At 48.8% G+C, this 26,012-nt stretch overlaps 1 protein-coding gene across 1 annotated transcript in view; it reads right to left on the bottom strand.

The window, feature by feature from the left end:
• LOC143997264 (NXPE family member 1-like) overlaps positions 1–26,012 on the bottom strand; it is a 230,592-nt gene that overhangs the window by 87,639 nt on the left and 116,941 nt on the right. The gene's annotated exons all lie outside the window — the stretch shown is intronic.

Genomic DNA, 26,012 nt, shown 5'->3' with positions numbered 1-26,012 from the left:
CTGACAGGCTGACCCCCCACCCCTCTAACCTCTGCAGAAATGCTGGCAGCACTCATACGTCTATTTCCCAAAGACAACCTCTAGATATGACACTGAGCATGTGCACTCAACTTCTCCGGTCAACCATGGTGAGGCCTGTTCTGAGTGGTCTTGTTAAACCGCTGTATGGTCTTGTCCACCATGCTGCAGCTCAGTTTCAGGGTCCTGGCAATCTTCTTATAGCCTAGGCCAACTTTATGTAGAGCAACAATTCTTTTTTTCAGATCCTCAGAAAGTTCTTTGCCATGAGGTGTCATGTTGAACTTCCAGTGACCAGTATGAGAGAGTGAGAGCGATAACACCAAATTTAACACATCTGCTCCCCATTCACACCTGAGACCTTGCAACACTATTGAGTCACATGACACTGGGGAGGGAAAATGGCTAATTGGGCCCAATTTGGGTATTTTCACTTAAAGGTGTACTCAATTTGTTGCCAGTGGTTTAGACATTAATGGATGTGTGTTGAGTTGTTTTCAGGGTACAGCAAATTTACACTGTTATGCAAGCTGTATACTCATTACTTTACATTGTAGCAAAGTGTAATTTCTTCAATGTTGTGACATGAAAAGATAGAATAAAATATTTACAAAAATGTGAGGGGTGTACTCACTTTTGTGAGATACTGTAGCTGTAATTGTAGGGAAAGCTGCTTCTACAAGGTATTGACCCAGGGAGGGCTGAGTAGAAATGCACACCACACTTTTCAGATATTTATTTGCTAAAAAATTTTGAAAACCATTTATCATTTTATTTCCAAGTCACTATTGTGTGCCACTTTGTATTGGTCTATCACATACCATACCAAACACCCAAAAAATAAATTTACCTTTTTGGTTGTAACATGACAAAATGTGAAAAATTTCAAGGGGTAGGAATACTTTTTCAAAGCACTGTACAGTAATGCACTGATATATACTGTGTTAAACGTGCAGTAACACACGGATACTGTATATGCTGCGTTAAATGTACAATGAAATGCACTGATATATACTGTGTTAAACGTATAGAACCGCACTCAAATATACTGCGCTAAACATGCAGTAATGCATACATTTATACTGCGTTAAACCTATAGTAATGCAACTTAAATATACTGCATTAAATGTAGTAACTCACGGATATATATTGCATTAACCACTTAAGGACGGAGCCTCATTTTGAGATTTAGTGTTTACAAGTTAAATTCAGGTTCTCTTGATAGAAAATTACTTAGAACCCCCAAACATTATATATATATATTTTTCCAACACCCTAGAGAATAAAATGGTCATTGCAATACTTTGTCACACCGTATTTATGCAGTGTACTTTTTTGGGAAATAATACACTTTTTTTAAATTTATTTTTTTTAAATATATTTTGAAAGATAATATTACGCCGAGTAAATTGATACCCAACATGTCACGCTTCAAAATTGCACCCGCTCGTGGAATGGCGACAAACTTTTACCCTTAAAAATCTCCATAGGCGAAGTTTAAAAAATTCTACAGGTTGCATGTTCTGAAATACAGATGTGTGGTTTGAACAAAGTTTTCATATGCGCACGCTGCTTGCGTATGCGTTCGTTTCTGCGAGCGAGCTCAGCGGGACGGGGCACGTTAAAAATGTTTTTTTTTTTCTTATTTATTTTAATTTTCTTTTTACACTGTCCTTTTAAAAATAAATAAATAAATAAATCGTGTCACTTTTATTCCTATTACAAGGAATGTAAACATCCCTTGTAATAGAAAAAAAAAAGCATGACAGGACCTATAAATTATGAGATCTGGGGTCAAAAAGACCTCAGATCTCATAATTACACTAAAATGCAATAAAAAAAAAAGTAGTTTGAAATAATAAAAAAAAAATGTCCCTTTAAGAGCTATGGGTGGAAGTGACGTTTTTACGTTGCTTCCACCCTGCAATGGTTTGGAGCCAAGCAGGGGCGATCTTCCTCTCAGTCAGCTCCATAAAACAGACCAAAAAGGATCTGATCACCTCATCCTCTACCGATGGCTCTGGTAAGCGTCGGAGGGCACTGGAGTATGGCGGGAGGGGGCCCTCTCCCAAAACCGATTAAATCTCGGCGAATCCGCAGCAGACCCCACTTTTGTCTGAAAGCCGACCACCCGCTAAAGAAGAGGATACCATGGTTATGGCAGATGGCTTCTGCCATAACAACGATATTCCTCTTCAAACAGCTGATGCATAACGATGGTGGGCGGTCGGCAATTCTTTAAACTTGCAGTAACGCATGGATATATACTGCGTTAAACATAAAGCAGTAATGCATGGAAATATATATTGCATTAATCATGCAGTAATGCACTGATATATATATATATATATATATACTGTGTTAAACTTGCAGTAATACACTGACATATACTGCTCTAAACGTGCAGTAACGCACTGATATATACTGCGTTAAACGTGCAGTAAAGCATGGGTATATACAGTGTTAAACATGCAGTAATGCATTGATATATACTGCGTTAAATGCACAGTAACTCATGGATATATACTGCATTAAACGGGCACTAACGCGTGGATATATACTGTGTTAAACATACAGTAACAGGGTTTTATGCCTGTGGGCGATGTACGGTTTGCAAGCACTCTAAGATTAACAATAAAAAATGAAAAGATTTTACTGCTTCAGTCACCAAGAAACAATATAAAAGCAATGACCTTATCACATGTTCCACTCAGGGAGTTGTCTTTATGTTAGAGTGTGACTGTGTCTCACAGTATATAGGCAGGAAATGTAGATCACTCCATGTCAGACTGATGTAATGACTGAGATACAACAGTAATTCTTTTATCTCACACAGCACTAGATACGTTGTATATCTTTTGGCGTGTCCTTGTCAGAGAACTACCAGGTGGCTCCGTGATAGCGTAAGAGAACATGCGTACAATAATAAGAGGATTCAAGGAACACAATCTCCTGGCACATTATAGAAAGTTCCATCATAGAAATGCCAGCATTTTGAAATTTAGGGCAAAATATGTTGTCTCCCACTGGAGAGGCACTAACAGGAAGAAGAAAGTGTCAGAGAGAGACCCACTGGATATATGAGATAGGAAGTCTCACTCCAGGGGGTCTAAATGTAGACCTGGACATCAATTGCTTCCTAGACAATAGTTAGTAAGAGAAGCCCAGAGTAAAATAAATAAAATGACATAAAACGAAGGGTGGGCATGACAGGGTTAAGCAGAGCACATTAGAAGGGTACTGTTTGGTAGAGATTAGTGGATTGGGGTTAAGCAGAGCACATAGAGAAGTGAGCCGTTTGTTAGAAATCAGTAGATTGGGTGTTATACAGTGGTGGAGGAGTTAGCTGCATGAAGCAGCAAGTGTGTCCCTCCCCAGCTCAGTGTTGGCTGTGAGGAGCGAGCTTGCAAGACCGAATCCGTAGCATGGCGCAGGTAGAGGCCCTGTTAGAATGGCTGAGGGCCAAGGCAGAAACAAGGGGGAAGTATGGCTTCAGGAGGAACTCGCTGCGGTGTTAGGAGAGGGATCCCGGGGGATCGTCACAGCAGGGAGTCTGTGTGAACCTCTGTGGTCATGGCCACCGGAGCGCTTCTTCCCAGACACTCCCCTCCCCCTAGAGGTCAGCGGCATTTAGGGAGTCCCCCGATGGCCCCTTTAGGGGGCCCTGGCGAAGAGTTTTGCGGTGCGCATGGCCGGAGGTCCTGGGAGGAATCCCCACCATGGCCGAAGCTCGGCTAGTGGGGTCTTTGGCAGGCGGGGAGCCCCCAATAGGTCAAACACATGGAGGGAGTCGGATCAGGTGGGCTCCGCCCCTGGTGACCATTCAGCTGGGCAGGGCTTCGACGAGGGACGTGTTCAGCTGCTGCCGCGGGGCCTTCTCCACCAGCAGCCGGAAGCTCCCATAATGGAGAGGGACAGAGGAAGGAGCCAGAGGAGAGCCAGGACCCAGGCCAACAGTGTGATGGAGGCGGCAGAGGCCTGGGTAAATCGACCAGGAAATTGAGGGACAGATCTGGCGCGCTGAGGCAGGGCAGAGAGGTCTGATAAATGTCGGCTAGTGAGACCCTTCCTAGGCAGCCTGGTAAGTCAGTTTTTTCTTCATTGTCCATTGGGTCTGTTATTTAGATGCCGTGAGTAAGGCACATAGTCTGAGGGAATGGCATGGCTGCGGTATGATGAAAAGTTCCGGCAGAGGAGGGCGATATGTCCGTCATTACGGTGGGATCATAAGGATAACAGCCTGTGGATGCAACTGATGATGTTGGTGAGGATAACGAGTCAGATTTTTTTTGGGGGGGGGGGGCGGTGGCTCATCCAACCCCGGACAATCAGCCACAAAAAAGAAAGGGGTGTGCTGGCTATATAACAAGGGCTCCTGCAAATTCTGGGGGTCTTGCAAGTACCAGCACAAATGCTCAGGATGTAGAGGGGCTCATCCGTTGTCCTGTTGCTTTAAACAAGCAAAGGGTCGTGCCAAGGATTCTGTTGGTAAGAGGGATGATGCCGGTGAAAGTGGAAAGGATGCAGTCGTTTCTCAATGGGTATTCTGATAGGGGGCGGCGCAGTTGTTGAGCCTGGGGTTTTTGGAAGGGTTTAGGATTCTGGCCACTCTGGTGGAGACACCTCGGGTGTCCTGCAACCTGGCTGGATTCATGGAAAGAGGCAGGTTTGTTGAAGAGCATGTTGTTGCTGGAGCTGTTTCCAGTAGTATTAGCAGTTGAGTTATGGGGGAATCATTCAGGAACGTGAAAGTTCATTTTCATGGGGATAACCTAGAGCTGGTGCAGGTCATCAGCAAAGTTTCGGCGGCATCTCCACCAGTCATCCGGCTACTCAGACACCAAGTCTTGTGTTGCCTACAGCTGAATGTTTTTATTTATGCTGTTCACCTCCTGGGAGTGTAAATGTCATAGCTGACGCTCTGTCTCGCTTTCAGTGGCACATGTTCCAGGAGTTGGCACCGAAGGCAGAGAAAAGCAGGGCTCCTTGCCCCCAATGGCTGTGGAAGGTTGCATTGGTAGAGTATCTGGATGGATAAGACAGTGGGTGAGCTTGGTGACATGGTCAGCTTATACTAGGGTATGGCGCGAATGGTTGGCACTGCTGCAGCAAGTCTCTAATGGTCGGTAAGAACAGGACTTGAGATTAAGGGTGCTGTACTTTGTTTCACGTAACTTAGAAGCGGGAGTGTCGGCATCAGGGCTTGATAAGACATTGGCGGGGTTGGCTTTTTGGTTGGTTTGATTGGTAAAATTCAGGGTTGCACAGACTTTATGAAAGATTTTTGGGGCAGGCAATAAAGGGATATCGGCGGTCCATGTTAAGGGTAGATGCAAGGCGCTCCATTTCTTTTGAGCTATTGGGTAGTGATGGCCGAACGGTTCGCCCGGCGGTCGTTTCGCGGCGAATTTCCGACTTTCGCCGTCCGCGGGTTCGAACGCCTTTTTCCGTCGTTCGCCCCGGCGGACTTACGTGTTTAATGTATACAAGAACTTTAACCTTTCGTGACACGTTTATCATGTGTTACAGGACAACCAATTGAGACATGACAGCTCATGGACACTTGGACATTCCCCCTAACCTATAAATACACCCGATCCGGTGGCCATTTTACATTCTTTCTTCTGTCACTGTAGGGAAAGGATCCTGTGTGGAGTAGGGACAGAGAAAACGCTAGCTATTTGGTACACAAAAGTTCTTTTCAGGACTGGTATAGGTGTTAGGTCAGCAGCCTGAGTTTCTTTTGTCAGTTTAGATAAAGGGACAGAGCGCTGTATGCTGCTATTTTAGGGACAGCTCAGCCAGATTAGTCTTTCTTCATCATCATCATCATCATCATCATTAGCTGTTACTATCAGGTCCACAAAAGAGCTGTTCCAGCTAATCGTTCCAGCCTACTCTTTTTTGCCAATTTGTATAGGGACAGGCAGGAAGCAGTGTGTCAGGCAGTGAGGATAATTTTAAAGACTTGCTGTTACTATTAGTTCCACAAAGGTTCTTTTCAGGACTGGTATCAGTGGTACGGTAATAGGCTTGTACACGTATAATATTCTTTCTTCCAAATATAGAAAGAATATTATACTTGACTGCTGCCCTTCTGCTGCAGTCTGCTAATCATTCACAACTCACTTGTTCCACAAAGCTCTTTATCAGGACTGGTAACTTGGTCTGTCTAGGGTGCTACGGTACATAGGCTTGGGTGCGGTACAGTCTGCTGTTCTGTAAGGACCGCTATCGGTCCACAATACATAGGGTTGCCGTGCACTACTGCTGACCGCTGCCCTATACTGCAGCAGTCCTTCAGCGGTATAGGGACTGACGCACAGTCTGCTAAACACTAATACACAACCTGCTTGGTCCACAAAAGTTCTTATAAGGACTGGTAACTTGGTATAGGGTGCTACGGTACATAGGCCTGAGTGCAGTACAGTCTGCTGTTCTGTAAGGACCGCTATCGGTCCACAATACATAGGGTTGCCGTGCACTACTGCTGACCGCTGCCCTATACTGCAGCAGTCCTTCATTGGTATAGGGACTGACGTACAGTCTGCTAATCACTAACACACAACCTGCTTGGTCCACAAAAGTTCTTATAAGGACTGGTAACTTGGTATAGGGTGCTACGGTACATAGGCCTGAGTGCGTTACAGTCTGCTGTTCTGTAAGGACCGCTATCGGTCCACAATACATAGGGTTGCCGTGCACTACTGCTGACCGCTGCCCTATACTGCAGCAGTCCTTCATTGGTATAGGGACTGACGTACAGTCTGCTAATCACTAACACACAACCTGCTTGGTCCACAAAAGTTCTTATAAGGACTGGTAACTTGGTATAGGGTGCTACGGTACATAGGCCTGAGTGCGTTACAGTCTGCTGTTCTGTAAGGACCGCTATCGGTCCACAATACATAGGGTTGCCGTGCACTACTGCTGACCGCTGCCCTATACTGCAGCAGTCCTTCATTGGTATAGGGACTGACGTACAGTCTGCTAATCACTAACACACAACCTGCTTGGTCCACAAAAGTTCTTATAAGGACTGGTAACTTGGTATAGGGTGCTACGGTACATAGGCCTGAGTGCGTTACAGTCTGCTGTTCTGTAAGGACCGCTATCGGTCCACAATACATAGGGTTGCCGTGCACTACTGCTGACCGCTGCCCTATACTGCAGCAGTCCTTCATTGGTATAGGGACTGACGTACAGTCTGCTAATCACTAACACACAACCTGCTTGGTCCACAAAAGTTCTTATAAGGACTGGTAACTTGGTATAGGGTGCTACGGTACATAGGCCTGAGTGCGTTACAGTCTGCTGTTCTGTAAGGACCGCTATCGGTCCACAATAGATAGGGTTGACGTGCACCACTGCTGACCGCTCACCTATACTGCAGCAGTCCTTCAGCGGTATAGGGACTGACGTACAGTCTGCTAATCACTAACACACAACCTGCTTGTTCCACAAAAGTTCTTATAAGGACTGGTAACTTGGTATAGGGTGCTACGGTACATAGGCCTGAGTGCAGTACAGTCTGCTGTTCTGTAAGGACCGCTATCGGTCCACAATACATAGGGTTGCCGTGCACTACTGCTGACCGCTGCCCTATACTGCAGCAGTCCTTCATTGGTATAGGGACTGACGTACAGTCTGCTAATCACTAACACACAACCTGCTTGGTCCACAAAAGTTCTTATAAGGACTGGTAACTTGGTATAGGGTGCTACGGTACATAGGCCTGAGTGCGTTACAGTCTGCTGTTCTGTAAGGACCGCTATCGGTCCACAATAGATAGGGTTGACGTGCACCACTGCTGACCGCTCACCTATACTGCAGCAGTCCTTCAGCGGTATAGGGACTGACGTACAGTCTGCTAATCACTAACACACAACCTGCTTGTTCCACAAAAGTTCTTATAAGGACTGGTAACTTGGTATAGGGTGCTACGGTACATAGGCCTGAGTGCAGTACAGTCTGCTGTTCTGTAAGGACCGCTATCGGTCCACAATACATAGGGTTGCCGTGCACTACTGCTGACCGCTGCCCTATACTGCAGCAGTCCTTCATTGGTATAGGGACTGACGTACAGTCTGGTAATCACTAACACACAACCTGCTTGGTCCACAAAAGTTCTTATAAGGACTGGTAACTTGGTATAGGGTGCTACGGTACATAGGCCTGAGTGCGTTACAGTCTGCTGTTCTGTAAGGACCGCTATCGGTCCACAATACATAGGGTTGCCGTGCACTACTGCTGACCGCTGCCCTATACTGCAGCAGTCCTTCAGCGGTATAGGGACTGACGTACAGTCTGCTAAACACTAATACACAACCTGCTTGGTCCACAAAAGTTTTTATAAGGACTGGTAACTTGGTATAGGGTGCTACGGTACATAGGCCTGAGTGCAGTACAGTCTGCTGTTCTGTAAGGACCGCTATCGGTCCACAATACATAGGGTTGCCGTGCACTACTGCTGACCGCTGCCCTATACTGCAGCAGTCCTTCATTGGTATAGGGACTGACGTACAGTCTGCTAATCACTAACACACAACCTGCTTGGTCCACAAAAGTTCTTATAAGGACTGGTAACTTGGTATAGGGTGCTACGGTACATAGGCCTGAGTGCAGTACAGTCTGCTGTTCTGTAAGGACCGCTATCGGTCCACAATACATAGGGTTGCCGTGCACTACTGCTGACCGCTGCCCTATACTGCAGCAGTCCTTCATTGGTATAGGGACTGACGTACAGTCTGCTAATCACTAACACACAACCTGCTTGGTCCACAAAAGTTCTTATAAGGACTGGTAACTTGGTATAGGGTGCTACGGTACATAGGCCTGAGTGCGTTACAGTCTGCTGTTCTGTAAGGACCGCTATCGGTCCACAATACATAGGGTTGCCGTGCACTACTGCTGACCGCTGCCCTATACTGCAGCAGTCCTTCAGCGGTATAGGGACTGACGTACAGTCTGCTAAACACTAATACACAACCTGCTTGGTCCACAAAAGTTCTTATAAGGACTGGTAACTTGGTATAGGGTGCTACGGTACATAGGCTTGAGTGCGGTACAGTCTGCTGTTCTGTAAGGACCGCTATCGGTCCACAATACATAGGGTTGCCGTGCACTACTGCTGACCGCTGCCCTATACTGCAGCAGTCCTTCATTGGTATAGGGACTGACGTACAGTCTGCTAATCACTAACACACAACCTGCTTGGTCCACAAAAGTTCTTATAAGGACTGGTAACTTGGTATAGGGTGCTACGGTACATAGGCTTGAGTGCGGTACAGTCTGCTGTTCTGTAAGGACCGCTATAGGTCCACAATAGATAGGGTTGACGTGCACCACTGCTGACCGCTCACCTATACTGCAGCAGTCCTTCAGCGGTATAGGGACTAAGAGTTTTGTCACAGGGTCATTTAAAAAATGACATGCAGAGGAAGAGGCAGGCCCTTCCGCAGGGGTGGTAGGGGTAGGGCAGGAGCAACAGGCTTGAGCCAAAGTGGGAAGTTGCAGAAGGTGCGTTCAATTACTTTAAAGGATGCACCAGACTTGGTTGAGTGGCTCGCTCAGCCTTACTCTTCTGCACCCTCCTCATCCTCTCGATCTGCACCCTCTTCTTCACTCTCTGCTATGTGCACCCCCAAAGACACTACCACCAACAACACGACCACCACCACCACCACCACATACCTTCCGCTTGAGTCACTGGAATTATTTTCCGATCCATATCAAGAGGACATTTCTGATGCGCAGCCACTCTTGGTATTGGATCAGGAAGAGGAGGTAGCAACAAGCGCTACTCAGCAGTCTGACGCCAGTACCCAGATCAGCCCAAGGAGGAGGTTGGTCCCCGGTGTTGCTGCCTACTCTACTTATAGCGGTGGGGAAGGTGACGTTGATGATGACGTGTCTAGTGATGTCACGTGGGTGCCCACAAGAGAGGAAGAGGAGGGGAGTTCAGAGGGAGATATGGACCAGCAGATAGGGAGGAGAAGCAGCAATGACTTACATTGCACAGCAGGGACAAAGCAGACTGCAAATGTATCAGGAGCGAGTCATCGACCATGTACGGTCACATCTGGCGCTCCCAGGACACCGGCACATGGCTCCGCAGTGTGGGCTTTTTTTAACGTGTCCGCTGCTGACAATAGCGTTGCCATCTGCAATCTTTGCAGTCAACGCGTTAGTCGCGGTAAGCCCAATACTCACCTAGGGACGACCGCCTTAAGAAGGCACATGAGCAGCCATCACCGAGCCCAGTGGGAGCAACGGAACACACAAAGCCACACTGCAGGCTCTCACCGTCCAGCCTCGTCTTCTACTTCTCCTTCTCCTCTCTCCTCACAATTGTCCTCCACTCCACCTTCCATCACGCCAAGCTCACATTTTTCTGCAAAAAGGCAGGCTTCCGTGGGCCTAATGTTTGAGCGTAAAAAAATGATGACGCCGGATAACCCTCTTGCCCAACGGTTGGCGGCTGGCTTGTCAGAACTCATAGCCCGCCAACTACTGCCATATAAACTGGTGGACTCGGAGGCCTTTCGCAAATTTGTGGCCATTGGAACACCACAATGGAAGGTCCCAGGAAGGAAGTATTTCTCAGAGAAGGGCATCCCAGAGCTATATGGCCATGTTCAGCGGCAAGTGAATGTATCTCTGGCACACAGTGTCGGTGCCAAGATACATCTGACCACAGACACGTGGTCTAGCAAACACGGGCAGGGAAGGTATATCAGTTTTACTGCCCACTGGGTGAACCTTCTGACGGCCGTCAAGCATGTAACCCGTGGCACCCGTGTAGATTTGGTTTTACCGCCACGGATTGCATGCAGGCCTGACTCTTCTTCTCCTCCTCCTACTCCATCCTCCTCCCTCTCCTCCTCAGCTGCCTCCTCCTTTTCCGCTGCTAGCGTCTCTTCCACTGCACCGCCCAAGCTCCCCAGAACCTATTCCACATGCCAGGTGAGACGTTGCCATGCCGTGCTGCGTCTGTTGTGCCTGGAAGCAAAGAGCCACACTGGCCCGGCACTCCTTTCAGCTTTGCGTTCACAGGCAGATGAGTGGCTAACACCGCTCAATTTGACAGTTGGTAAAGTGGTGTGTGACAACGGTGCCAATCTGCTTAGCGCATTGAAACAGGGCAAAATCACGCACGTGCCGTGCATGGCACACGTCTTAAACTTGGTCGTGCAGCGATTCCTTGTCAAATACCCTGGGGTCCAGGACATCTTGCGGCAGGCAAGGAAAATCTCGGCCCATTTCAGAAGATCTTACACGGCCATGGCTCGCCTTGCTGACATTCAGCGGCGACACCATCTGCCGGTCAGACGTCTTATTTGCGATTGCCCGACGCGATGGAACTCAACCTTCTATATGCTTGATAGGCTGCTCCAGCAGAAACGTGCAGTTAACGTCTACCTGTATGAACTCTGCGAAAGAAACGGTTCTGGGGAGCTGGGTTTTTTTTCACCGCGCCAGTGGCTGCTCATGCGCGACACATGCAGACTTCTGCGGCCATTTGAGGAGATCACCAAACTGGTCAGTCGCAGCCATGGCGCCATCAGTGACATGGTACCTTATGCCTTCTTTCTGGAGCGTGCATTGCGTCGTGTCATTGATCAGGCTGTGGAGGAGCAGGAGCGGGAAGATGAGGAAGTCGCAATGCTGGATGAATTCCCAGGGGGGGCTACTCTATCTGAGACAAGTCAACAACAGGAGTCTGATGAGGAGTCAGAGGAGGATGGTGCCGGGGCGGATGAGCAGGAGCAAGAAGAGCATGCTTTAAACCTTTCTGGGATCCCTGTTGTGCGAGGATGGGGAGAGGAGAATGAAGAGGACGACATTATCCTGGATGATGAGCAGGAGCCAGGCCACCACACCGCTTCCACTTTAGTGCAAATGGGGGCCTTCATGCTCCAGTGTTTTAATAGGGACCCCCGTATAAAAAGCATGAGGGTCAAGGACCAGTACTGGGTGGCAACGTACTTAGACCCCCGGTACAAACACAAAATGGCGGAAATGTTACCGCCGTCGCAGAGGGCTGTCAGAATGCAGCACTTCCAGGCCTTGCTTCGAGAAATGCTGCATTCTGCTTTTGCGTGCGCTGGCAGAGGAGCAATTCCCACTCCCAGAGAAGGATTTGCGGGTACCAATCCAACAGCGCCTGCAAGAAGAGGCCGGTTTGAAGATGTGTTGGTGACTTCGGATATGAGGTCATTCTTTCAGCCGACCCATCGACAGGTGTCATCCGGATCCAGCATCAGGGAACGCCTAGACCGTCAGGTGTCCGACTACATTGGGTTAACGGCCGATGTGGACGCTCTGAGGAGTGATGAACCCCTAGACTACTGGGTGGGCAGGCTTGACCTCTGGCCAGAGCTTGCCCAATTTGCAATCGAACTGTTGGCTTGCCCCTCATCCAGTGTCCTGTCCGAAAGGACGTTCAGCGCAGCAGGGGGGATTGTGACCGATAAGCGTACTCGCCTAGCTCACCACAGTGTTAACTACCTCACATTTCTAAAAATGAATGAGGCATGGATCTCGGAGGAATTCAACACATGTGATCAGTAGACCATGTATATGTCTATAAACAATTTTTGGAATCAAGCACACAGACCTTCTTAATTCATTTGGCTCACTTCCCTGACCCAAAAAAGCACACCGTACTATATGCCCCTACCCTCCTCTTTGAAGAGGTTGAGCGGTGTCATATTTCTACTGGGGCTGCTTATTATGAGGGGTTCCCACCATCCCTGTGCTGTGCTGACTTCCTCCTGGGTGTTCTTATTATGAGGGGATCACACCATCCCTGTGCTGTGCTGACTTCCTCCTGGGGGTTCTTATTATGAGGGGATCACACCATCCCTGTGCTGTGCTGACTTCCTCCTGGGGCTGCTTACGGTGCTGCTGTCAGCGCTGTATGTCACGGAGCTGCTGTCAGCGCTGTATGTCACGGAGCTGCTGTCAGCGCTGTATGTCACGGAGCTGCTGTCAGCGCTGTATGTCACGGAGCTGCTGTCAGCGCTGTATGTCACGGAGCTGCTGTCAGCGCTGTATGTCACGGAGCTGCTGTCAGCGCTGTATGTCACGGAGCTGCTGTCAGCGCTGTATGTCACGGAGCTGCTGTCAGCGCTGTATGTCACGGAGCTGCTGTCAGCGCTGTATGTCACGGAGCTGCTGTCAGCGCTGTATGTCACGGAGCTGCTGTCAGCGCTGTATGTCACGGTGCTGCTGTCAGCGCTGTATGTCACGGAGCTGCTGTCAGCGCTGTATGTCACGGAGCTGCTGTCAGTGCTGTATGTCACGGAGCTGCTGTCAGCGCTGTATGTCACGGAGCTGCTGTCAGCGCTGTATGTCACGGAGCTGCTGTCAGCGCTGTATGTCACGGAGCTGCTGTCAGCGCTGTATGTCACGGTGCTGATGTCAGTGCTCTGTATTACGGTGCTGCTGTCAGTGCTCTGTATCTCCTGCACCCTCTTGTTTGCCTACCCTGGTCCCTGACCTTCCCTCTCCTCCATTGCCTTCATTAGCTCCATAGTCCTGAATTGTCAGAACAATTTCCCAAATAAAAAAAAAATGCTTGTAGTTATCGATCCCAAATTCACCTCATACATGTATTATGCTATTGTCCAGGTGGTGGGACTACGTGCTACCCCCTAATAATTACCCCGTGGCCGCAAATTCGACCTAAAGGTTTGCGAAATTCGCCTCCCATTGAAGTCAATGGAGCCCGCGGCGAACGGTCGTTTTCGCGAACGTTTGTGCCCGTTCGCGTTTCGCGTTCGCGAAACGTCCCGTCGGAAGTTCGTCCATCACTACTATTGGGTAGGTTGTTGGGACAGTTAGGACACATGTGTTCTTCCCCATATGAGGTGGTGTTTAAAGCAGCATTCTCTCTCTTTTTTGGGGCTTTCTGGATCAGTGAGCTGGTCAGCCCTTCCAAGAAGTTAAAAGTTGGTTTGGGGGCAGCAGAGGTCATCTGTGGTGACGATCGTTTGTCGATTTTGGTTTGCAGATCCAAAACAGATCAGCGGGGCAAGGGTAGAACAGTGCAGGTGTTTGCAATACCAGGTTCGCCCTTGTGCCCAGGATTGGTAAAGGTTTCCACGCGGTGTGTCCAGACGTGGCGGGCTCTTTCTTAGTACACAGGAACAGCACCTAGTTATCAAGATTTCAGATCATTCCTGTTTTAAAAAAATGTTTAGCGGCACTGGGGTTGGGGGAGTTAAAATTTTCATCCAACTCATTCCACATTGCTATGGAGGAGCTTAGATGGGGGGTGAAAAGGGCTTGGTTCCCGTTAGCAGCTGTGTCCTGCAAGACTTTGAAGTATGTGAGTTGTGTGGCAGGTGCTACACCAGCAGCCACCGACACAGCTGGCAATAGTAAGTGCCCCACACCAGGGGTGGACTGACAATTCAGGCAATGCCAGTAGGGGGTCCCGTGACAGCTTCCTCTTCGATCTACCTGTCAATCACAGCTAGCTGACGGGTAGATCAGGTCCCTGCTGCTAAGAGATTGTATTTAGTCAGGCCTCTAGTGATGCGCTCCTCCCCGTCAGCCCCTCCTGATTTTTCTGTCTCCTCATCCCTCCCCCCCCAATCTCCTGCATACTTGCTCTGTGTGTCCAGCTGAATCCCCCCTCCTCTATCTTCAGTGCCATATGATGAGAGAACCCAGAGGAGGAGCACAGCTATTCTGCTCACAGGACATGCAGGGAGAGAGGTGAGCTGAGGGAGGAACATTAGTTTGGGGTGGTAAGCTGAGCACAATACCTGCCAAAGTTTAATGCCAGGAGGGAAGTTTATGTGGAAATATGTGAAGGGTTGGAATAGCAGTGAGTGTGTGTTGGAGCCCTGTAGAGTTTGCAGCCCCCCAAGCTAACATACATCTCCTAAGCAGGAACACATCACTATCTCCCTAAGCATTCTGTCCAGATAATGTGCAGTTAATTTATGACCTTTGAGGGCGTGGCCTGGACGGAGACCGAGGTGGCTGCCTAACTTGGGAGCTCCCGCGTTCTGGGGATATATTACCTGCTCATACGGAAGCCTACCACCCTTTCCTGCTATGCACAGGTCCACCAGAAGCTCGTCTACCTCCCGCACCCCTAAGGATTCCCAGACCCTGCAGGGGAGACGCATTCCGGAGATATTCCGGTCACAGAAACACCAGGCACACGCGCCTCCACAGGCCCAATCCCCGGCCTCGCCTGACGGACCACCGCCTGCTCACATGCCAGGTGCGTCTTTATCTGCCTCCGGGGGGCCCATCCCCCGAGCCTCTTAGACCTGGAGAAGGTTGCCCAGGACATTAAATGCACGGTGACAGCAGCGATTGCGGATCTCAAGGCGGACTTGCTTGCTGTAGCCCACGGCATGGACAGCGTGGAACAAACAACCCAGACTCACGCTGCAGCCATTCGTCAGGTACAATCTGCCTATGATTCCCAGCTCTCTCAGGTGTTTGAGCTCCACAGGCACGTTGAGGACCTGGACAATCGTGGGCGACGACATATTAGGGTGCGGGGAATCCCCGAAACCATCGAGCCCTGACGCCATCCAATCTACTCTGTGTGCCATATTCAATGATCTCATGGAGCGCCCGGCAGACTCCCCCATAGACATGGAAAGAGCTCATCGCGCCCTCCGCCCCCCACCCAGGGACTCTGAGCCTCCCAGGGATATTATTTGCTTTATTGTAAACTTTCCCCTCAAAGAAGAAATTCTTCGCAAGGCATGGATAAGGGGCTGTATCCTGTTTAATGGGGCAGAGATGAAATTGTTCCAGGATCTCTCGCAGATCACCCTCCAGAATAGGAAGGCACTGCGTCCATTGCTGGAGGCTCTGCGCACTAGGAACATTCAGTACTGCTGGAGGTTTCCCTTTGGCCTGTCTGCTTCCTCCAGAGGGCGCTCTGCCCTCCTCCACACTCCTGAAGATCTTCCGGCCTTCTGCGACCAACTCGACCTCCCACACATTGAGCTTCCGGACTGGTACGCGTTATTCTTCCCGACAGAACCCTGGCGTCTTGTCTCGCTCAACCCCTTGCCGAAAGCCGCTCGACAGAGATCCCGTCATCGCAGACCTGGACCGATGTCACCGAATGCCCGCTCGCTGCGCCGCGATCTACGTCAGCGCAGCCCCTCTCCTCCGCTAGCGAGAGTTGAGGCCCTGGAGGACTGAGGGACTTCAATATCGCTGGAGGCCTGCCGTTTGTGAGTATCTCTCCCAGCCTACCAATCCCACCAGCCTCCACTTCACTTGAGACTTTTCTTGCCCTCTTCCCTATTCCCCACCGTGCCATCACAGACGGCCCAGGACGACCACCTCAACCAATGGCCTCCCCCACCTCTTGTGCTCACATAAGACTTCAGAGACTTCTGTGTACCACCCCATGCAGCCTTCCTCGCACCTGCCACCATGTATCTGCACATCCTGCCCCCTGGCATTGGTGAGGCCACGCTGTTGGGTGTCACCCCGGCCCCCCTGGAGCCCAGAAGGCGACCGGAATGGCCCATGACTTACCCGGTTGCGCTGGTTGAGCTGCCTTCGTACCCCAGATTGGTATCTGCATCCGCGATGACCTCGCCCTGCTGTCTTGGACCCCCGCCCGGATTTTTTCTTTCTCTTTTTTGTTCCTCTCCATGGACTTCCGCTACACCTCCCCTGTGATTGTTACTTTTATTGGAACTTTCTGATCAACACCTTCAGGAGTCCTGGGGCGTGGTTAACCTCACGATTCCTGAGGGGGAAGGTCCCCGCTCCCCTTCCTTCTTGCAGTCCAGATTGCCCACCTGGCTGTCCCCCCACCCATTTGACTGAAGCTGGGAAGGTGCGAGCCCTAGCCTTTGTTGCTTTCCCCTGCAACCACTTGCCTAGCACTTTCCTCAGGCTGGCTCCAGACGATGTGCACTTGTTTTTACCCCACCCTCCGGATGGGATTTTTATCCCAAGGCTGCTCCTGCCCCCCATTGCCCTCCCTCTCCCCCTTCCCCCCTCCTTGCGAAATCGAAGGGTGTCTCCATCCTTATCTCCTAGAGGCGATTCAGTTCGCATTGTGCGCTATATAAGTATTTCATTCATTCATTCATTCATTCATTCATCTCTAAGCATGCTAATTTTCATATGACCGACTGCCTGATAGATCCAGAGGGCAGGTATATCTTCCTTAAGGGTACCTACGCATCCGCACCGATCACGTTGGCCAACATCTACTGCCCCAATGAACACCAGGTAACTTTTTTCTGCAAAACTTGCGCCCTCCTAGCCTCCTTCCAGAGCGGAATGCTCCTTCTGGCTGGAGACTTTAATGTACCCCTGAACCCCCTGCTGGATACGTCTACCGGGACGTCCTCGCTGACGTACAAAGCCCTACGCCAGATTAAATCCCAACTCCAAGCCTTATCTCTCCATGACGCTTGGCGCACCCTCTACCCCTCCACTAAAGACTATACATACTTTTCGGCCCCCCACCAAAAATACTCCAGAATTGATTTCTTTTTTCTGTCCCAGACCGACCTCCCCCTCTTACAACACTCCTCCATTGAACCCATGTTCCTCTCCGACCATCACCCTATCATGCTCACGCTATCTTTCCCCGAATCCTGTCCCAAAACAAAAATTTGGCACTTTACCCCTCTCTAATTAAGGACCCCCTCGCCCTGGAACGCATACGCATGCGTATTCGGTTATACTTTCAAGAAAACACAGAATCTGTTGTCTCCCCGGTTTCCCTCTGGGAGGCGCACACATGTGTGATCAGAGGAGAATTGTTGTCCTCACAGGCCAAAAAACTGCACCAGGAACATGTGTCTACCCTCCTGAAGCAGTTAAAATCTCTGGAACTGTCCCACAAACAATCACAAACACAGACTACCCTCCAAGACCTGATTCACACCCGCACTCTACTCGCAGAGGAGTTGGGCAGGCGCACTAAAAGATGATATATCCTCGGCCAAAGGATCTTCTATGAACATGGCAATAAGTGTGGCCGCCTCCTGGCGCGCTCGGTCCAATCGGCCAAACTCTCTCCCACTGTCCATAATTTACACAGCCCCAGGGGCTCTCTACTGACCAAAAACGAGGACATTGCGAACGAATTTGACAATTTTTATACCAATTTCTATAACCTTCAGCCACACCGTCAATCCCAGACCGCTCGTGATGCGCACAACACACTTATCACAGATTTTCTCTCTCTACATGGTCCCAAGTCCATTCCCCCCCAGTGTGTGCAATCTCTCGAGGCACGGTTTTCGTCCCTTGAGCTTGACACAGCTTTGAAACAAATGAAAGTAGGCAAAAGCCCGGGACCCGATGGGTTTACACTCCAGTATTACAAGACCTTTCTAGACATTCTCTCTCCTAACCTTCTACACACGTTTAACGCCCTGGCTGATCCACAAGTGCAACCAGATAGGATGTTAAGGGCCCACATCACTGTAATACCTAAGGACAGCAAAGATCCCCTCCTAGTAGCAAATTACAGGCCAATATCGCTGTTGAACGTGGACATAAAAATCTATTCCAAGATCCTTGCCAACAGGCTGTTGCCCCTGATCTCTGGCTTGATTCCCAATGATCAGGTGGGCTTTGTCCCGGGCAGGGAAGCCCGGGACAACACCACCCGTGCTTTAAACCTACATCGTTGGCTCACCTCTTCCAAAACTCAAGGCTTTTTTCTTTCCCTAGATGCCGAGAAGGCGTTCGATAGAGTGGCCTGGGACTACATGCGAGCAGTCCTGGCAGCAACGGGATTTGGGGATCGCATGCTCGCCTCCATAATGGCATTGTACTCCAGCCCCACCGCGGTGGTGAGAGTTAATGGCCACCTATCGAACGCCTTCCCCATCACCAATGGCACTCGCCAAGGCTGCCCCCTCTCTCCACTGATCTATATCCTTACTTTAGAGCCCCTTTTAAACAAATTCAGAGCGAACCCTGATATCAGGGGAGTGCTGGTGAGGGGCAGGGAGTATAAGGTCTCAGCTTTCGTTGACGACATCTTGCTTTCCCTGACGTCGCCGCGCACCTCCCTGCCATCCCTACTTCAGGACTTGGAGGCCTTCGGGAAGATCTCAAACCTCAGAATCAACCATACCAAATCTCATGCCTTAAACGTCACCTTACCCACTTAGGATGTGGCCCATTGCCAAGAATCCTTTCCCTTTCAATGGGAACGCACCGCGATCTCATACCTAGGAATTAAACTCCTGCATCGTCTTTCAGACCTCTACTCACTCAATTTTCATACCGCCTTGGTCCAAACCCAAAACTATATTAAGGACTGGCAGCATTTAAATGTATCGCGGTTCGGCCGGGCAGCCCTGATCAAAATGATTGTTTTACCTCGCTTCCTATACCTGATCCAAACTGTTCCTATGGCCTTACCCACTTGCTTCTTCTCCTCCTACCGGAAGACCTGCTCGGGCTTTCTATGGAGGGATTCACCCCCGAGGATCAAGTATGCTCGACTTACGCTACCCAAATCTAAAGAACGTATTGCCCTCCCGGATCTACATAAATACTATGTAGCCTGCCACCTCACCAGAATTGCGGACTGGAATATCCATCCCCTTGAAAAGTTATGGGTCTCTCTGGAAAACGCTTTTTCTCCTGTTCCTGTCCATCTTCTTCCCTGGCTGCTCCCGAAACAATGGCCGCAAACGCTTGCTACACACCCGTTTATCCACACTTCCCTGACGTTATGTAAGAAAATCCCTGCCAGCATACCTATCGCACCGACCCCGGGCCCCTTAACCACACTGCGAGGCAATCCTGATTTCCCCCCTGGAAATTCACCTAATTTTCTCAGGTAGGAATGGCCTTTTGTGGACGTCCTTGCCTCTCACTTCTACCCGGGGGGGGGGGCAGGATCGCCTCCTTTGATACTCTTAGGAATCTCTCGAGATCCTTGTCCTTCTCGTCCTGGACGTACCAACAAATTTGCCACTTCCTATCCACTCAGGCTGCCTCAGACAGCTGGACGAGACGACTCACCCCTTTCGAGGACTTATGCAACCGTAAGACGCCTCAAAAACGCCTCATCTCCCTCCTGTATGCTCTTATCCTGGACCCGGGTGACTTGACCCTCTCTTCGTCGCAATCCTCCTGGCATAGGGACCTGACGACCCCCTTAACACCAGGGGAATGGACTAGGGTCCACAAATACACTCATGGTGGCTCACTGAATGTCGCCATTCAGAAGAATGGATACAAAATTCTTACTAGATGGTACAGGACCCCCTCCCGCCTCCACAAATTTTCCCCTGCCATCCCGAACATCTGCTGGAGATGTAACGCTGATGTAGGGACGATGATGCACATCTGGTGGGCCTGTTCAGGCATCCAACTTTTCTGGAGGGAAGTTCACAGACTCATCTTAACAGTTACCACCTTTGCTTTAGACTTTACACCGGCGCAATTTCTCTTCCACCATACGTCTCTATCCAAAAGGGCTTTCTTCAAATCCCTGGCCATGCACATGGTCAACGCCGCAAGACTGTGTATCCCCAGACTTTGGCGGACTACCCACACCCCAACTTTGGGCGAATGGTTTGCGACCATTTCCAGGATTGGTGACATGGAAGAGTTCCATATCTCACAAGAAAGGATGGAGAAATTCTTGATTACCTGGGCCTGCTGGTCTCACTTTATAACTACCCCAGAATTCAAACAACATGTTCCCCCCGATTGAGAATTGACCCTCCCCGGGAACTTGCAACCCCTCCCCATTTCCCCTCACGGACATTGGGCGAGGTGCTACACCCCTTTCTTTCTTTCTTCCCCCCTCCTTGTTCCCCCCCCTCAATCCCCGTTGCCCCTTCTCCCTATATCTTCTCTCCTCTTTCCCCACTTTCATTGCCTCTCTTTACCCTACCCTCTGGCCCGTACACTTACCCTCCGGCGTCACGGACGCACGCTGGTAGCCGCTCGTGTCACCTCCTCCAACACTAGTATTCATACGCAGTGGCATTTGAATTAAGGCTAACATAGCTTTTGGAACGGGCATCTCTCCCCCTATACCTAACTGAGTACACCCAGGAGGTTTCTCCAGACTTGTCATAAGTTGTGCTTTTGACTGTATTGTACGCTATACCTGTTTAAATTGTAAGTACCTGTTCCTGTCTTTATTGTAACCTCAATAAAATCTTTATGGGAAAAAAAAAATTATGATCTTTCTGTTTAACCCTGTGTTATCCAAACTCTGTTCAATGAAAAGTGTAAACTTACCACATAAACACTCTATATACAAAATAACATTCCCCAATAAATATCAGAACATGATGTTCACATTTGAATGGAAGCACAATTGAATGAATGATGATTATTCAGAGAATTACCGTATTTATGTTTATTGAGGATTTTTTTTTATGTACTACAGTTAAGCTTCATATACACAATACGAAAATTGGATGAATAATACCACTTCTGAAATGTTCGTGCATATGAGCGTATCATTTTTTTTTTTTTTTTTGGTGGGGGAATGGATCTTGGGTGGGAGTTCCCACGCTTTTTTCCCCAGGACTTGACCCCTGGGGTTGGACAAGTCGGCGGTAAAATGCATTGGGAGATGGAAGTTGCGGCATATGTGAGGCCCCACTTGTTGACAGTTTAGCTGGGGGATTGAGGTCTTAGGTTGTGTGTTGTTTTTTTTACATACCTGCTCGGGCGAGCAATTGTTATGTGGCTTGTTTTTTCTTCTCTTTCAGGTGGAACTCAAAGACTGGTCTGGATACTGGGCTATTTATTTGTATTTTGGGGAGCAAGGAGGGCGGATGTTCGGCCCGATGGTAGACAACTGGGTATTTCTAGAAGGGAGGCTTGTATTAGGTGGCTGGGGGTACCCGGTATGTTATGGAACAGGACCATTCCAGAGGTGTACAGATTTACATGTCTGGATAGGGCCCCAGACATTTTAGTACTACATGTGGGTGGTAATGACTTGGGGCTCAGGTCCATGTTGGATACCGTGCGAGATTTCAAGTTTAACCTCTTGCTGCTCCGGATGGCTTTCCCGGCGATGATCATAATTTGGTCTGATATCATGGCCCGGACTACTTGGCGGCTAGCCAGGTCAGTGGAAAGGATTAACAAGGCAAGGAAGAAGGTCAACAGGGATGTCAGTAGATTTGTGGTTCGGAATGTAGAGTTGGCCATCAGACATTCGGAGTTGGAAGTGGAGACATGGTGTAAAGTGTTCGTAAGTGTACCGAAGTGTTCGGGACCCATCGGTGGTATAGGTCTCATTGGTGGTATTCCAGCTAAAGTTGGTTTAGCTGGAATTTGGTTAACGAATGCACTGCGGTCTGTGTTTTGGTTGTCTCCAAGCTAATATGCCAACTGGAGGCCTAATTTTAAGTTAAAGGTACCGCAGTACCGATTTGAATCATGTGGCAAGCTTTGTTTTTTTCCTGCAAAGACCAACACATAATATGTCTGATGGGTGGTGGATTTAAAAGAATGTGTTTTAGAAAGTTATGTAAATTTTTTTTTTTGTTAAAAAATGGCTGCTACGGCCGGTATTTACTCCAGCTTGGTGTGGTCTCCATTCATGGGTAGAGCTGGGTATGGGTCTGGCAGAGAAAGGGTAATAATGTAGCATATGTTATACTATGTCAAGAGAAGCCCGGAGTGAAATAAATAAAATTACATAAATCGAAGGGCGGGCATGACAGGGTTAAGCGGAGCACATTAGCAGGTGTACTGTTTGGTAGAGATTAGTGGATTGGGGTTAAGCAGAGAACATGGAGAAGTGAGCTGTTTGTTAGAGATCAATGAATTAGGTTTTATACAGTGGGGGAGGAGTTAGCTGCATGAAGTAGCACGTGTGTTCCTCCCCATCTCAGTGTTAGCTGTGAGCAGCGAGCTTCCCACCCTCCCTCCCTAAAAGGTTTGTATTGTTCAGTGTTTTAATGTTAAAAAATCTGAAGTTTTTCCAAAGATTAAGGATGAAGGCTGTCGTGGCAGTGGTGGTTTGTTGGTCTTTGCGGGTGAAGGAGGAAACCTCAGATAAGTTTAACGTTGATTTAGCTGGAATTTGGTTAACGGGTGTACTGCGGTCAGTGTTTTGGTTGCTTCCAAGCTAGCATGCCAGCTGGAGGCTTAATTTTAAGTTAAAGGCACCACAGTCATAGTTGCTAACATTGTAAAAATATAAATAAATTCAGGACACTTTTTTGGCAGTAGGCGGGGTTGTATTATAATTAGGGGCGGGGCATGCGGTTATAGGTGTGGCATATAAAAAGGTGAAAATGCAGCGTGCCTCGTCAAAATATGGGCATAGTTTATGTAAAATAGTGGGCATGGCTTACATGGGGCGTGGCTCAAAGGGGTGTGGTTAGAGTCTGAGATGAATGCGGGGGGAGAGGGAAAGGAGGGGGGGGGGAAGAGGGAAAGGAGAGACAGCAGCCCCCCGATCCTACACCACAATAGCAATATGTGTTTGCCAGAGTTTGACAATCAGCAGATAAAGATACTCCAAATACCTGGTGTTAGCGCTTCAATCATCCTGGCGCCATGATTTTTATGGTGTCAGGATGATTGAAGCACATTATTTCTATTATTACATTGTAATATGAAATGAAATCATTCAACTCACCATAATGATATTCAGTGGGAGCCATGAGCGCCTCACTAGCCACGTTGCCTGCCACCAGATGCCATCGGGTGCCCCATCAGAAGTACCTTCCTCACATCTGTGTCCATCAGCGGAGCCCCTCCTTACATCTGTCATCTGGTGCCCCTCTGACATCCAGACTGGCCCCCCCCACATTAGACATGTGCATTTCGTTTAGTTCCGAATCGAAATTCGGACGAATTTTCATTATTCGGACATTCGAATGCATCCGAATTACCGAATTACAATGCTAACGAATTCAAACGAAATTTGAATCAAATTCAAAAAATTTAAATACCAAATTTGGTATGCAAACACAGTAGAACTAGCACTACAACCTCTCCAAATTTGGGGTTTCTATCTCCAAGTGACCCCGAGTTAGGGGGCCCCAAAGTCGGGTCACAAAATGTCAAGCATTTTTCTGCAGCAGAGAATGACATTTTGTGACCCGACTTTGGGGCCACGTATCTCGGGGTCACTTATAGCTAGAAACACCAAATTTGGTATACAAACACAATAGACCTAAATATTATATAGCGCTGCACTTTCTTTGTCATCTTATTTCTCTGACATGATTTTTTGCTATGTGGACTACTTCACAAAAATATGTTACTTTTTATTTTGGAGACTGCGCTCTCAACTTCTGTAAAATGGAATTCCCTTAATGTGTACTGAATCCAAAAGCATTGTTTAAAGCAGGGGTAAGCAACCTTAAAGAGGTGGAGATGTACACAAACAACATGAGAGAAGTCAAAGATCACCGGGCACAGTGTCGCCTCCTCACGCCTGATTTAAAACTCTAATTACCCTGTCGCAATCATACGCATTGCATGGCAATTATGGGTTTAAGGCTGCTTTCACACTGGGGCGGTATTCAGGCGTTACAGCGCTAAAAATAGCGCCTGTGTAACGCCTGAAAAAAACCGGCCCCTTTAACTCCAGTGTGAAAGCCGGAGGGCTTTCACACTGGAGCGATGCGCTGGCAGGACGGTGAAAAAAGTCCTGCTAGCCGCATCTTTGCAGCGGTGAAGGAGCGGTGTATTCACCGCTCCTATACCGCTCCTACCCATTGAAATCAATGGGACACCGCGGCAATACCGCCGGCAAAGCGCCGCTGCAGCGGCGCTTTGCGGGCGGGTTTAACCCCTTTTCGGCCGCTAGCGGGGGTTAAAACCACCCCGCTAGCGCCCGCACACCGCCGCTAAAATGACGGTAAAGCGCCGCTAAAAATAGTTTGAAAGCAGCCTTAATGAGGTGGTGAGGTGGCACTGGCAACATATTGCCCCCTCACCACCTGTCAAACACACTCAGATCAATTTTCAGAGGAGCAAGAGTGCCTGCTGCACTTGTGAATGAGATCTTAGTTGCATTTGGCAGCGGTACCATTAGGGCTTGTTCACATGTAGTTAGGGGGTGGTAAAACCCTGTGGTTGAGTTGTGGTTTTACTGCTCCCGATCCCCACCGATTCAGCTGTTGAGGCAGCAGCCAAAGATGTACACATGCCCCAGCAGGAATTAAACCCCCTGTTGCTTTTGATGGGATCTACCGCCTGCCAATCGTGACCCTCTCAAGTAAATGGGGCCACTCTGCAAGAGCCCCACAGCTGCATGCTTTTGTTAGTTGCAAGAGGTTAAAGCAGGTGGTAAGAAAGCTGTCCACTTTAACCCCTTGTTTGCTGTACTGCACAAGTTTTCTGGGCACTTGCAGAGCGGCCTCATTCACTTGAATGGGTCATGCTTTGCAGGTGTTACACCCACCAACCATGACAGGGCGTATAAATCCTGCTGCAGCTTCGACATGTGTACACCTCTGGCCACTGCAGCTAAAGGGGGAGTGTGGTTGGGGTGGGGTGATAAAAACACATTTAAACTATGAAGTTTTACCACCCCCCCCAAACTCCAAATATGTATGAACTATTATGCTGCGTACACACGATCATAAATTCAGCCAGCAAAAGACAGATGAGAGCTTTTGGTCAGAAATTCCGACCATGTGTATTCTCCATTGGACTTTTGCTGGCCGAATTCCAGCCAGCAAAAGATTGAGAGCATGACATGCAAAATTCCTACGCATGCTTGGAAACAATTCAACGCATGCTCGGAAGCATTGAACTTAATTTTTTTCGGTTTGTCGTAGTGTTGTACATCACCGCGTTCTTTGCGGTCGAAAGTTCAGCAAATCCGCTCGTGTGTATGTGGCATTACTGTTCTGAGCCCCCTATAAGGCTGATTTCACACTGGTGTGCTGCAGTTTATCTGCACTTTGGGTGCAATGCAGTGCATCCACAACTTGCCTGGGTTAGCTGCACTTTGCCATAGACTATTATTATATTCTGCAGGTATAGTGTGCTTTCATAAAGTGCACCAAACT

The sequence above is a fragment of the Lithobates pipiens genome, unplaced genomic scaffold, assembly GCF_037356315.1.
Source record: "Lithobates pipiens isolate NorthernLeopardFrog02 unplaced genomic scaffold, aLitPip1_a1.2 Scaffold_19, whole genome shotgun sequence".
Lineage (NCBI taxonomy): Eukaryota > Metazoa > Chordata > Amphibia > Anura > Ranidae > Lithobates > Lithobates pipiens.
The sequence above is the reverse complement of the archived record's forward strand: the minus strand, read 5'-3'. Positions and strand labels throughout refer to the sequence as shown.